This window comes from Ambystoma mexicanum, chromosome 10, assembly GCF_040938575.1.
Source record: "Ambystoma mexicanum isolate Mex_15411 chromosome 10, UKY_AmexF1_1, whole genome shotgun sequence".
Lineage (NCBI taxonomy): Eukaryota > Metazoa > Chordata > Amphibia > Caudata > Ambystomatidae > Ambystoma > Ambystoma mexicanum.
In genome coordinates this window covers 684,252,517-684,266,888 of record NC_090932.1, presented here as the reverse complement: position 1 = coordinate 684,266,888, position 14,372 = coordinate 684,252,517, and the positions used below count along the sequence as shown (strand labels likewise).

At 45.1% G+C, this 14,372-nt stretch overlaps 1 protein-coding gene across 2 annotated transcripts in view; it reads right to left on the bottom strand.

Annotated features, from left to right (window-relative positions):
- GK5 (glycerol kinase 5) overlaps positions 1-14,372 on the bottom strand; it is an 831,314-nt gene that overhangs the window by 125,064 nt on the left and 691,878 nt on the right. The window lies entirely within an intron of this gene.

Below are 14,372 nucleotides of genomic sequence, written 5' to 3'. Positions count from 1 at the left end.
TATGAAAAGAGGCGAGGAAATAGAGCATATGAGAGAGAGTAATGGGTGAAGGGGCATGTAAAGGAAATATCACAGGTTGGTATTTGCATAGTCTATCCATATGACTTTAGCAGATTTTTGGGCAGGATTTCTGCATGTGGTAATAACCACTGTCTCAGGGATTTTGCAGTATTAGAACTTTAAGCCCTACCAGCAGTAACACATGCAGATTTTCAAAAATACTGCTCATGCACAGCTTCACAAAAAATATCAATTTCCATCCCTGTTTGGGGGTGAGAATGAATTAGGAACAGTAGAGGATGATATCACTAGTGTTCCATGCACGGAAGGAACAGTATTGACATGTCTGTGCATTACTGCACAAAGGGTAAGAAGGGACCACTGAGATGCCCAAGTGTTCACATTCTCTAGGACACCCACCCCAGGCATTGCTGATGTCTCTTATGTGAAACATCACTCTACAGAAGTACAAAAAATGTTTTGAAAAAGTTGACCTTTTCAAATTGTTGCTGATTTGAGGTAAACATTTGATGTTTTTCAGTGGAGTGTCCCCTCACAATTAGGCAGTACGCAATGCATTGAGCATTCCAAAGTCAAATAGGATGAATCAGGGCTATCATTTGGCAGGCAGAAAAAACAAGCAATTTTGGAAATACCACCTTTTTTTTTACTGTGACCAGTAAAGGTTATGCTGAAATCCATACATCATAAACAAGGGGACCAGGTACTGAGATTTGCTGGTAGATCGGATATAAGAGTGGAGGGGGAAGGAGGAGGAAGGCAGGTATGTAAGTGGGCCACGAAAAAAGGATCTAAAAAGGTCTAAGTCTTTGAAAATCCAACAAAAAGCAGATGGTCTGGGACACTAAAGACTTCTGTAACGGGGGGCATGGCAGGATTCATGCGATGTTAGTACAGACACATTGTATCAAGAGTTCGATTTTTTCAGCTGGACATGTCAAGTCAGTGGGAGTCCTTAAGGAAGGCTAAGAGTAACCAACCGTTCTTGTCAAATCTACAACATTTCAGTACTCGCACCGTTTCTGCTTTAATAATTATGTTAAAATTAAAACAAATGGACTGAATGTCATGAACGCGATATTCCCCTATTTCCTCTTATCAGTTTATGGACTGTTATTACTCCTATTGACATTACTTTTTCAGAATCGCTTATATCCTTTCATGGTCTCCTGTACACACTATAATACGGTCGTCGTCCCTATTCTTGCATAGTATATTCTCAGCGCACATTCTAAGCAGTCACTTACAATAGGTTTTAGTACAATTTAGGCAGGTCTTAAGAAGTCAAAATGATAAAAGGTGCTTAAACTTCCAAACAGTTTGGAGCTTATATTTATCCAGGAGTTGCTTTCTTCTTAATTTTGTAAATGTTTAAACCTTTAAAATGAATGTTGTCATTGTTTTAGTATTTTTTTTTATTTTTTATTTATTGGCATTTTCATTAACATTTTTGCAACTCCCCCCCTCCCTGGATCCCCCCCCCTACCGACACCGCCCCTTTTGTCGGCCCAACCTTTGTCCAATGCATGTCTCTTTGCCCACAACATGATGAATCTTCTAACTTCCAAAAAATATTTCCACCCCACCCCCTCTTGCCCATAACATTAATGTCCTCCCTCGTACAGAATCTTAGTCTCCAAGAATGGTACCCACGGTTTAAACCAGACCCACAAGTTTGATCTTCCTCTGGCACCCTTTCTGTAAGAATTTCAGTACCAGATCCCAGTCCGCCATAGAGACCTGGTGATTCCCTTTTAAGGAGTAAGATACTCATTCTAAAGCCGCAAAATGCCACACCTTTCCCACCCATTCATGCTCATTAGGCGGCTCCCTTGATTTCCACTTCTAGGCGATCCCCAATGCCCCTGCCATCATTAAAATCACATACACCTTGCAGTGTGCCTTGGATGGTAGATCTTCAAGTATTCCACCGAACCCCAAGATTGTGAGGCCTATATTTCCCCCTCCCATGGTCCCCACACTTTCTCTATAGCCTCCCTAATCTTTTTCCAAAACAGTTGGGTCTGCGGGCACCCCCACCAGATGGGACTCCACGACCCCTCCACACCACACTCCCTCCAAAATGCCTTGGGTACCTTCGGGAAGAACCTATGGAGCCTCACCAAAGTAAGGTGCCACTGGACCATCGGCTTTACCCATTTCTCCTGTAATTGGACCAACCTTGTGAGCTTGGGCATACTTTGCCATTGTTGTATCCACAGTGCCTAATCAATCTGCTGGCTCACTGATTCCTCCCATTGCCTCATGTAACATCTATAACCTACTTCTTCATTTTGTTTGATGTACTTATAAATCGTCCCCACAATGTGTGCATCCCCTTAGTATGAGAGCAGTAATTTTTCGAAGGGTGTTAGGGATCTTATTGCTTCCGCCTTGATTGTTGGATTCAGTAACCAATGTCTCAGTTGCGTGTATCTGAATCTCTCCCCCTCTTCCAACGAAAAGTCTAGTTTGCACTCGTTAAAGGCTTTAATCTCTCCCCCCTCGATCATATCCCATTTCCAGATAAATCCGCCCTTCTCCCATTTGCTAAAATTATACCCTCTCATTCCTGGGGAAAATCGAGGATTGTGGAGTATCGGGCTAAAGGGCGATGGGTAAGTGATGAATCCCGCTCTGGCTTCTAATTCATCCCATGATTCCCCCATTAGAGATCCAATCGTGCTGCCGTAGATATTGTGTAGTCTATCCCTTTAGGTTTCCAACGGACCTCCTCAAGGTGACCTCCCACTAGCACTTTGTCCATTTGTCTCCACACCTTTTGCCTGTTCGCTCATCCCGCCCCTATTTATCGGCATAGTCAGTACAGATCGTGCAACTCTAGGTTTTTTATTGTTCCATATATATCTCCCTATGTACCGTTGGATGGTTTGAAATGAGGACTTAGGCACCCTTGTTGGTAGTGTCATAAAATGGTACAAATGTTTCAGCACAATAACCATCTTAAGAACATCAATCCTTCCTATCCACGATATCGTCAGCAGACCCCAATCTATTACCATTTTGCGTGATGGTCCCAAGTAGGGGGGGATAATTTGCGACAAATAATGATTCGATATTTTTTGTGATGTGGACCCCCAAACATTTTATAGCCTTGTCCGCCCAACTATGTGAAAAAGTCCTTTTAAGTTCTTGTTCCTTCTCCAACGGTATCATCAGATTCAAGATCTCCAATTTGTGCATATTAATCTTTAACCCTGCTACTGACCCAAAATTAGCCAATTCCCTGTTCAGGGCCCTAATAGACCTTTCTGGGTCTGTGAGAGTCAGTAACCTATAATCTGCAAATGCGGATATGGCTGTTTCCTCCAAACGGGATTCCCACAATATCTGATGTTACCCTTATTGTGGCCAAGAGCGGCTCCAAATGGATCACATAAAGTAATGGGGACAATGGGCACCCCGGTTTTGATGCATGAGAAATCTTGACTGGTCCTGATAATTGTCTGTTAATCATCAGATTCAATGTCGGATTAGAGTAATAAATTTGCTTTCATCATTGAGATGATCCTATCCCCAAAACCCCTTTTCACCATAGTAGAAACCAAGAACTGCCACTCCACTTTATCGAAAGCTTTTTCTGCATCTAAAGTAATCAAAAAGGCCTGAGTGTTTATATTGACCTTTTCTATTAAGTGTGCTACTCTTCTAATGTTATCCCCAGTTTGTCTGCCCCTTATAAAGCCAGATTGGTCCGTGCTAACGGGCTTTGGAAGAAGATGGTCTATAGATCTTTGCATCTATGTTAATTTGTGCAATAGGCCTGCATGTGTTGCAACTTGCCAGGTCTTTCCCTGGCTTCGGGAGCAGGACCACCTTAGCTTCCTCCATCGTTGGTGTTATGTTCCCCGCTTCCCCAAACTTGTCAAACATCTGAACCAAATGTGGAGTTAACTGTTCCCTGAATGTTTCATAAAAAAAATCAGCCATAAAACCATAAGGCCCTAGACATTTGTTAACTGGCAGACACCATCACTCTGCAGACCTCCTCCAGCGTAATATCTTGGTCTATATCCAGTTTGTCTTGTTCAGATAGTACTGGAAGATTACATCTCTCCAGATATTATAATTGCATCTGCTCTAGGGGGCTATCAGATTTATATATGTCTGTGTAATAGGCTGAAAATTACCAGGTTATATCCATTATCTCTGAACTCTCCCCTCCCCCTTTCACTTCAATGTTTAATATGGTTCTAGTTTTATCTTCCTTCCTTACTAACCTAGCCAGCAAATTGTCTGCCTTGTTCCCCTTTGCATAATATTACTATTTAAGGTATAGCAGCGCACATCCTGCCACCCTTGTTTGCAAAATTTCCAATGCTCCCCTTATGGCCCTGTATTCTCTCCGGACTTCTCCAGTAGCTCCAAACCCCATCTTGGACATGACCCTTTTCAATTTTTCATCCAACTCTCTTTCCAAGAGACTCCTCTCGATCTCTTCAGGCTTTCGCCGCAATAATTTTTCCTCTAATTGTAACTTTGAATGCATCCCACCTTATGTGTTGTTCAGTGTCACCCTGTTTGTTATCTTGGAAGAATTCTTCTATACCGACTTGTATCACCTCCCCCAGGGTTTCATCTTTAAATATATAAGTAGCATATTTCCATTTCCACAACCCGGGGTAAGTCTTTTCTACTCACCTTCAAAGTTATGTGGGCGTGGTCTGATAAAGCTAATGCACCCACGTCAATCCCTGTCACCAGGCCCAGAAAACTCTGCGAAACCCAAATATAGTTTATCATGGAGGAGGTCTTGTGAACATGAGAGAAGAAGGCATATTCTCTAGTGTCTCCCCTCTTTTCCCTCCATGCCTATACCAATGAGAGTCTATGGGGGTCATTACGACCCTGGAGTTAAGGGTTTAACGGTGCCGTAAAAGGTGTCGGCGCCGTTAAACCCTTAACGCCTGATTACGAGGTCCCTTTGCGGCTCCCGACCTTAACGGCTGGTCTGGACCGTAATTACTGCCTTCCCCAGTCCCATTGAGCCCGATGGGGCAAAAATGGGAATGGGGAAGGGCCAATGGTAAATGGGGAATTACCGCCCCGCCAACCTTGGAATGGGGCGGTATTTCCCCATTTACCATTGGCGGACTTGTTACAATACCGGCACCAACCATGGTGCTAATAGCGCCATTGGTTACCGCTGGGGTTGTAATGAGGGCCTATCTATTTTTCCACACATTTCCTGCCCTTCCCACGCTCCTATTTGCCCCCGGGTCCAAAGCTATATTGAAATCACCTGATAATATAATTTGTCAATTGGCCAATCCTTCCAATGTATTCAACATCTGCTGTACAAATCTGTCTTGCCCCGAATTAGGTGCAAAAATAGTGGCTAACGTATATAGGTCCCCCTTCCCTTGTAGAACCACTGCTAGATATCTCCAATTGGTGTCTTTTTCCCAGTCCATTACTGTAATGTTAAGTTCATTCCGCAAGGCTATCAGCACCCCTCCTTTTGTTGGTCCAATCGTTGGACTGAAATATTCGTCAAAACCCCTGTAATCTAATTTTATGTTTGTGGCTCACATGTGTTTCCTGTAGGGCCAAGAGGTCTGGTTTTTCCCTTTGTAGAAATCTTCCTAGTTTCTTCCTTTTCAGGGGGGAATTCAACCCATTAATGTTCAGCAAAGTAATACTTATATAATTGGCTTTAGCCATTATCTGGGTTATTCATGAAACTATTTAGATACTCGTTAGACTTTTGGCTGGTACCCCTCCCCCACACTCCCTCCCTTCCGTTCCCTTCCCCCACCTGTCCCCCCACCCACATTGGGTCGACTCAACTGGCCTCTAGCCCCTCCCGATTCGCCCTCTGAGGGGTTAAAGCCAAACCTAAACCTAAACCCAGCCCTACCAAGTGCAGGCTCACCCACGTCCATATTACAAACCCAAATCCCACCTTCCGGTTCCCTCGACACCCTCCTTCCATACTAGAACAAATCCCCTCCCTGTGCTAACTTGTGGAACATTCTGTGTTCCGTGCAGACTCCTTCAAGTGTTTGTGGAGCCCTTCAAAGTCTTCTTGGAGTTTCTCCTTTTCACTGTGGTCCATTCTCAACTCTTCTTCCTTTCCTGACCTTTCATTGTTGGCTCACTGGACCCTGCATCTTCTTCCTCCAGCCCAAGTATACTTGCCCCTTCCTCACAGGATGAGATGCGATGTTGTCGGCCCTCCCATTCAAATACCAGGCCAAAAGGGAATGTCCAACAATATCGAATGTCTTTGTTCGCGAAGGAATCTCACAAGCGCACACATTTTGCTCCTTTAAGCAACGTTAACATGTGCAACCCCCAACCAGGATCTCTTCCTTTTGACTATAGTCATGTAGAATTGCCAAGACATCTCTTGGTCTTGCTCCTGGTTCTTTCCTCAAGGGCTCCACTCTGTGCACTCTGTCCAAATTCAGTTCAGCATCCCCTTCCAATTTCATGAGGTCTTTGAATATTTGCCTGATTGACGCTTTGAGGTCCCTATCTTTTACATCTTCGGAGCAGTCCTTTACTCTGACGTTGGATCTCCTGGACCTATTTTTAAGATCATCCGCTTGTAGCTCCAGATTTGGGGTTGCACATGTTAGATGTTCCACCAACTCGTCCGTTTTCCGAGCATTGTTTGCCAGCGTCTGGAGCGCCATCTCATTCGTATCCACTCTTTCATCTAACTTATTCACATTTCCCTTTATCTCTTATAATGCTGATGCCAAGTCTTCCCGGATCTTGTCCGGCTATATCTGCACGGTCCCTACAATCGTATCCACAAAGTCCTGGAAATATTGTCTAAGAATGTCTTGTGTCACCGCCTATTCTTGCCTGGATTCTCCTTGAAGTCCCATTTATGCCTGTTTTTCCGGGCTTCGTTCTCCCTATGGCGAGGTTCCTGTATCCCTTCTCCATAGCTTGTGAATTGTAGCTTCCTGGGGTTTCTTGGTGCTTTTTGTTAGACTTTGTGTCTACTTTCCTTTGTTTCTCGACATCCTTAAGTTCTAACTCCTTAACATATAAGACTATCCTTCAAGCCTGCAAGTGCATCTCCCCTGTGCTACCGGGCTCCACAGGGAGTGTTATAAGCTTAAATTGTTCATCTGCGCTTATGTTGTAATCAGGACAGTTGCACCCTTTTGGATCAACTCTTTATTAGCATTCCACTATTTCCAGGAAGCATATCAGTCTGTCCGTTCGTTCGTTTGCCTCCTTTTATTTGTTGCGCTTTACCACCACGGAGTTCCTCCCCACTTTATTATCTCGCAACTTCCTATCACTGCTCCACTTCCCAGGGCTAGCGCATAAGTATTTCACCTCCCCCGTGTTTTCCACAGTCAATTCTCCTCACCCTGGCTTGTCCCCTTATTGGATTCACTTGCACCAGATGCCTGGATGCTCCGGATCTGGTAGTGGTAGCCAAATTCCTTGTGTTGACACAAGGCTTTTGTTGCTTAGGGGCAGTCTCTTGGCTCCTTTCCCCAAGATTCCACTCTGGGCCACCCATCTCCACTTCGCTGGGTACCGCTTGCTTCCTCTCTGTATTTTGCTCCTGAGAGGGCAGCCGCGCACAAAAATGAAAGTTCCCTTCTGGAGGGGGGTGGGGTTGGTTGGGAGGGGGAGAGCTGTGCCCCTGATGTTCAATCTCCGGTGCCCCTGTATTCCCCCTGGTGACTGGCAGTATCCGACCCTGGCTCACTCTTTTGCACAGTTACAGTGCCAAGGGGAGGCAGTTTCCATCTCCCCTTTCCCTGCGCTGGACTGTTTTGCTCCCTTGCCGCCCTCGGATCATGCCTACTGCGGACCCCGACACTCCTCACCTGCCGTGTTTTTATCTCTCATACAGCATCAGGATTTCTGCCCTCCGCAGGAGCTCCGACACTATCTTACCTCGTCATCTGCAAGGCCTCTCACTGTTCCTTCATGTCTCTTATGTCGGGGGTGGATCAGTGTTAGAACTGCTGTGTAAATTCATTGACGAATTTCTAAAACCTATAATTGGAAACAGACTCGTATCTGAGAGACACGACCTATACTATACAGACTTTGAAAATTTGGAATTCAATTCAGACACTCAAATTTTAGTAACAATGGATATTAAAGCACTCTATACTTGTATTCCTCAGAATGCCGCTATTGAGTGCATTTATGATTCTCTAACGGCAACCAATCTACAGTCACAAGTCCCTCCAGCTTTCATTATTGAACTTCTGACGGTAGCCCTATGCAAAAACTTTTTCACCTTGAGTGATCAATTTTACTTACAAACAAAAGCCACTGCTATGGGTGCGACTTTTGCACCCAGCTTGGCTATTCTATACATGGCAGCCTATGAGAAAAAACATATTTCCAACGAGACCAATCCCTGGCAACATAATATCAGGTGGCGTCGATTTATTGATGACATTATATTTATTTGGGATGGCGACCAGGAACAACTTGAACTTTTGTTTGCATGGTTGAACATGCGTGATTCAGATATCCAATTCACCATGGAATGGGATAGGCAAGCCATCCACTTCCTTGATTTGAGAATCAGTAATCAGGGTAGGAAACTAAGCTGTAATTTGTACAGAAAACCAACAGATCGCAACACACTGCTACACTTCTCTAGGAACCATCCCCAACATCTGAAAGAAAATTTGCCCTATGGCCAGTTTCTGCGTCTGCGCAGAAACTGTACACAACTGGAGGATTTCTACAAAAATGCGGCTGTTCTCAGTGAACGCCTAAGGTTCAGGGGCTACCCAAAGAAATGAATAACTACATCCAAAAAACGAGCAAGATTTACGTGCCGTGAGTCTATTTTAACACCACAACCCAATCAGCAAGACACAGACCAAGACATAAGACTGACTGACGTGCGTACTCACTCATGGCCCTCACACATTCGACATCAAAAAGATCATTCGGAAATACTGGCCTTTAGCAAAACTCAACTTAACGGAAGAAAGGGAACCCCCGTTTTGCTTTCAAAAAATCACGTAACGTCAGAGATTTTCTGGTTCACTCTTGCTTCACTGAAAAAACTCCCCGGGGTGGGGGGCCCTTGGAATTTGAGGCCTCTAATAGCGCACCATCCCTGCGGTTCATGTGTAGCTTGCAAGTACACAAAGAAAATGTCAAGCTTCACCTTCGGAAGCAAAATTTGGACTTTCAGACATTTTTCAAACTGTAAATCTACCCAAGTTGTATACTGTATTGAATGCCCCTGTGGGTTACGGTACGTTGGGCAGACCATGCGGAGTGTCAACACTCGGATTTCCGAGCACAGATCCAGTATACGGTGCAGGAAGGAAACCTCACCCCTGGTACAGCACTATCTGAACTTTAAACATACACCAGAGGACCTATTATGGTGGGTCCTCGAGAAACTACCGATGGGCTCTGCTACACAACAACGCCTTTTGAATCTTGAAAATAGATGGATTCACAGGCTGGATAGTTGTGATAATGGCCTAAACGAACAATTTTCACCACTCTAGTTACAATACTATTGATTCCTTTTTTGTAACTACCAGCTTTCACTTTTTTCCTGTTGGTATCTTCTACTTCAGGCATTGCCATTGGGGTGCACACCCTCAGAAGCCTTTTGACGTAACAACGGGGGTACAGAATGATCCTTAGCCACCAAACCATATGGCACGTTGCCCTACAAGCGGGTGCCAAATTTACAGCCTGGTCGCATTTTTCAATTTTTTGAACACATATGGCCCGTACCCATTTGGACCTAGGGGCTCTGTGTCAGCCTCAGCAGTTCTTCTTCAACTATATAACTCATGCATCTTCAGGTCCTTTATTTATTTATGTGCAATCTTACACTCGCTTTCTTGGGTGACATGATTTGTGACAGCCACCACTGTGCAGGGATGGGGGCCACTTTGTTGTCGGACCCTAGTGCCAGCATGGGGAACACTTTGTTGTTTGACCCCAGTGCTACCACACACGCGGCCTCGTGTCCCACACTATTCCCGCTAGATGCGGACCAGTGGGTGCACACCCTACAAAGGATCAAACACACTTGCACACACGAAGAGCGTGACTAATGCTTTCATTTTCCAACACTTTCTCTTTCCCCGGAGCTACTTCTGATTTGGAGTGGATGTACCAATGCACACCCCCGAATGGTGGACCAATCAGCACTATCCACTGCTATCTGGGTTCGACCTACTATTGTGATTGGTTCATTTTCCCGTGTCGCGCTGCCGACACTTCCGGGTCACGTGACAAGTCCGTTTCTCTGTTGCACTTAGCAACCAGCCTCGGCCAAGCCAAGTCAAGCTTGCAGCAACAGGCCTTTCCGATAGCTGCGTGTGGATGACTCAGCGTCCTGTGCAGACCCGAGTGAGCCGCATTTTGGCTGACTGCTAATTAAAAGGTAAGCAACATGCGCATTGCTCTCTTCTACGGCTGTAGTCTTCACCGCACACCATGCTGCCCTGAGAGGTAGCCACTACTTATCTGCAGGTTGATAAGCACTGAGACTAATGTGCTCCCTTTCTCTACTACATTTTGTTTCTCAGTATTCATTACTGCGTTCACCTGACTGAGGGATTGCACTCGCCGCTCTTCGCACAGCAGTCATCTTACTTCAGTTGTGGAGGAGGTGTATTGGTAGGCTGATCACCACTTTTTCTATACCATGTATCCTTTCCCCAGTGGCAACAGCACAGCCCGAATATGCAATAATGGCTGCTCCATCGAGCGCCTAGATTTACTCATTTATTTATTCATTTATTTTTTATTGTTCATTATTATTATAATTTTAAAATAGGTTTTCTGTTATTCATTTCCCTATAGTTTGTGAGCATGCACGTCGCACGGCAGCACCCACGCATCTATGCCTGAGTGGGCTCAGGCTTACCGTGTGTCTCTCGGCAGTCCCGGTGTGGGTTTATCGAGTCGGCTCTGAACAGCACACCAGTTTCTTCTTTTTCCAGTCCAACATCCATGGGAACTGGACAAACTGAACCCCTCAAGGTGAGGAATGGTTAAATCCTAATTTCTTCCTCCCTAAGGGTTCTCCTTCCTTTGTTTGGTCACACATATGTGTTCTAGGCAGAACCTTGTGTTTCTGCCTGCTGTGGGAGCACCGGAGACCCAAAGTGAAAGCCAAGGCAGGCAGAAACACAACGCGGTTGTGTTTCTGCCTAAATCTGCTTTCGCATTTGGGGCTCTCGGGCTCCCCATGGGGAGCCCGAGAGCCCCAAATGCGAAAGCAGATTTAGGCAGAAACAATGCAGCATTTAGCATTTCCCATTTGGGCCTCTCGGGCCCCCCGTGGGGAGCCCGAGAGGCCCAAATGGGAAATCAGCTGTAGGCAGAAACACCACGGCATGTAAACACAACCGCGGGTTCAACACGCTGTCCATACCGTACGTCGGAATCCTCTTAACAACTGATCACCCAGCGTCTTCATTTCCATCAGTGACTCAAGGAGGCGGGTTAAGCACTGCAGTAGCACGATGCCACTGGGCAGTTAAGTCCCACAACCTAGCCTGTGCAGCACGGTTCTCTATTCAATAAGGAAATCGATAATTACTGACTGCCCTGTTGACCTGAATGAACACATTGTCATAAACCCGGCAACAGTACCATTGGCAAGCAACCTTTCTTTACAATTGCCACAAGCCATTCTTTGACTTGTTCGTCTCTTTCACACTCGATCCTGGGAAAATAAATATGTGATGTCAGTAGTACATCATCCATAAGGCCTACTGTGAAGAAATGTCCTGTCCTGAAGATGGCCACAACACTCACCTTTGCATGGACACCTGAGAAAATGTCCAATTCAACCAATGGCTGAAACATGTCGACATCCCATATCTCAATAAATGTTTAAAACTAGGCATTTCCAAAATCAGTGTTCAGTAGTATAGGGTGTATTTATTTACCCATCTCATTTCTTGTTCCTTTATTGCCTTGAGTGTCTATTTATGTATATAAGGACCAGGCATTTTTTGGTCTGTCCTTTTATTGTATAGATGTATAATGTTGTTGCTTTTTACCTCTTTTTATATATCATTAAAATTTAGCTTCATGTATGTCAGCGTGTCTGGCTATTTGTACCTGCTGATGTTTTGTACTAATGGTGTTATGTAAATAGCTATGTGTGTGACCATATGCGGTTCAATATCTCTCTAGGATCGTAGTAGTGAGCGGTAATTAATTCTCAGTGCCAGATTTTCCGACACCCTTTTGTCTCACACTATTACCTGTCCCTCTTTGAGAATTTCTCCCCCGTAATCAAAAAACTATTGGGGGTTTGGCCTTCTCTTTCGAAAACATGGATACAGGCATGCCTGTTTATCAGAAAATCGCCTGAACCTTCTACTGGAGTCCAAAAAAGGGACCAACGACCTCCTAAACATCAGTAAATAAGCATGGACATATGGGATACATTACTCACCGTAATCGTATTTCTGATGCTTGTATCTGCTTAGATTCACATGCTGTGCATAGGCCGACATCTAGTGGAAGCTGCGGAGTATTACAGTTTGTTTTTCGAAACTCGAAAATGGGCGTCGACACAGGCGTGCCAGTAATACTATCCCTAGTGTGACGTCCACTGTACCCAAGATCCCTCACGCGTCTAGGATCCTCAGATTGTATTTTTTCTGACATGAGGAAGCATGAGGAGTAGCGTGAGTACAGATAATCCAAGCAGATAGACAGAAAGGTAAGACTACAAGCAATCATGCGCCTTCTCTCGGAGGGGAGGAAGGGTGGGTCGCATGTGAATCTAAGCAGATACAAGCATCAGAAATACGATTACGGTGAGTAATGTATCCCTTCTGAGGCTTGTGGAATCTGCTTAGATCACATGCTGTGCATAGATTAGCGAGCAGTACCAGAAGAAGGAGGTGGGATGTGAGAAGGGTCATGAGCAAACAGGTGTCTTAGAACCGCTTGTCCCACTTGTGTATCTGTCTTGGAATGAGTGTCAATGCAGTAATGCTGAGTAAAAGTGTGAATAGAGCTCCAAGTAGCTGCTTTGCAAATGGTGTCGAGGGGAACATTTGCAATGAAAGCCAGAGTGGCCCCAATGCCTCTAGTAGAGTGGGCTCTTGGCGTAAAAGGCAGAGTCTTTTCAGAAAGAGAGTAACACAGCTGTATACAGTTGATAATCCACTTCGAGATAGCGCCTTTAGAGACGCGATCTTCATCTCTGCCTGTAGCTACGGAGACAAACAGTTGATCTGTTTTCCTTAGCGGTCTGGTTTTATTTACATAGTAGAGGACCGCCCTACGCACATCTAGGGTGTGTAGTTTCACCTCAGCCGAGCTTTGCGGGTTCTGGAAGAAAGCCGGAAGCTCGATGGACTGGTTTACATGGAACTTTGATATAAATTTAGGTGAGAACCTAGTGTGTGTGCGTAAAACCAGTTTGTCTTTGTGGATAATAAAGAAAGGATCCTGCACTGACAGAGCCTGAATTTCACTGACCCTTCTTATAGAGGTAATGGCTACTAAGAAGGCCGTTTTATAAGTCAGGTGTTTGAGACTACTTTTATGCATGGGTTCGAAAGGGGGGCCCATGAGCTTAGCTAGCACCACATTAAAGGTCCCATCCTGGCGGTGGGTTCAAAATAGGAGGGTGAAGTCTCTTTACTCCTTCCATGAAGGCTTTAACTACTGGTACTTTCCACCACGACACCCTGTTATGGGATGTGGTGTAAGCCGAGAGGGCTGCCAGGTGTACTTTCAGAGAGTTAAAAACCAATCCTTCATCCAGCAGGTGGAGCATGTATGTCACAATGTTGGAAGGAGTGCAATCAACAGGGTTGATTTGTTTATTTTGGCACCAAATAACGAATCTCTTCCACTTGTCAAAGTAACAGTGCCTTGTGTTTGGTTTCCTGGATTCTTTTAGGATGTCCATACACCTCTGTTTTAAATTGAGATGTCCAAACTCTATGACCTCAGGAGCCATGCTGCCAGGTTCATTGAGTTGGGTTGCTGGTGCACTGTTTGACCTTGTTGCTGGGACAGTAGGTTGTACCAGGCTGGAAGTTTGATGGGTTCGCACACCGCCATCCTGCGTAGGTGTGGAAACCATGGTTGTCTCGCCCACATGGGAGCAACTAGGATGAGCGTCATCGATTCCTTGTTCATCTTGTACACCACCTTCCTGATGAGGAGTTGGTGGAAAAGCGTACGCAAACATCCCTGACCAGTTCATCCACAGGGCGTTCCCTTGGGAGTCTGGCTGGGGGAACCTGGATGCAAATCCTGGGCATTGTTTGTTTTCGCTTGTGGCGAATAAGTCTATAGTGGGGGAACCCCACTGAAAGAAGAGATCTTCTACGATCTTTCTGTGAAGGACCCATTCGTGTTCTTCTGGG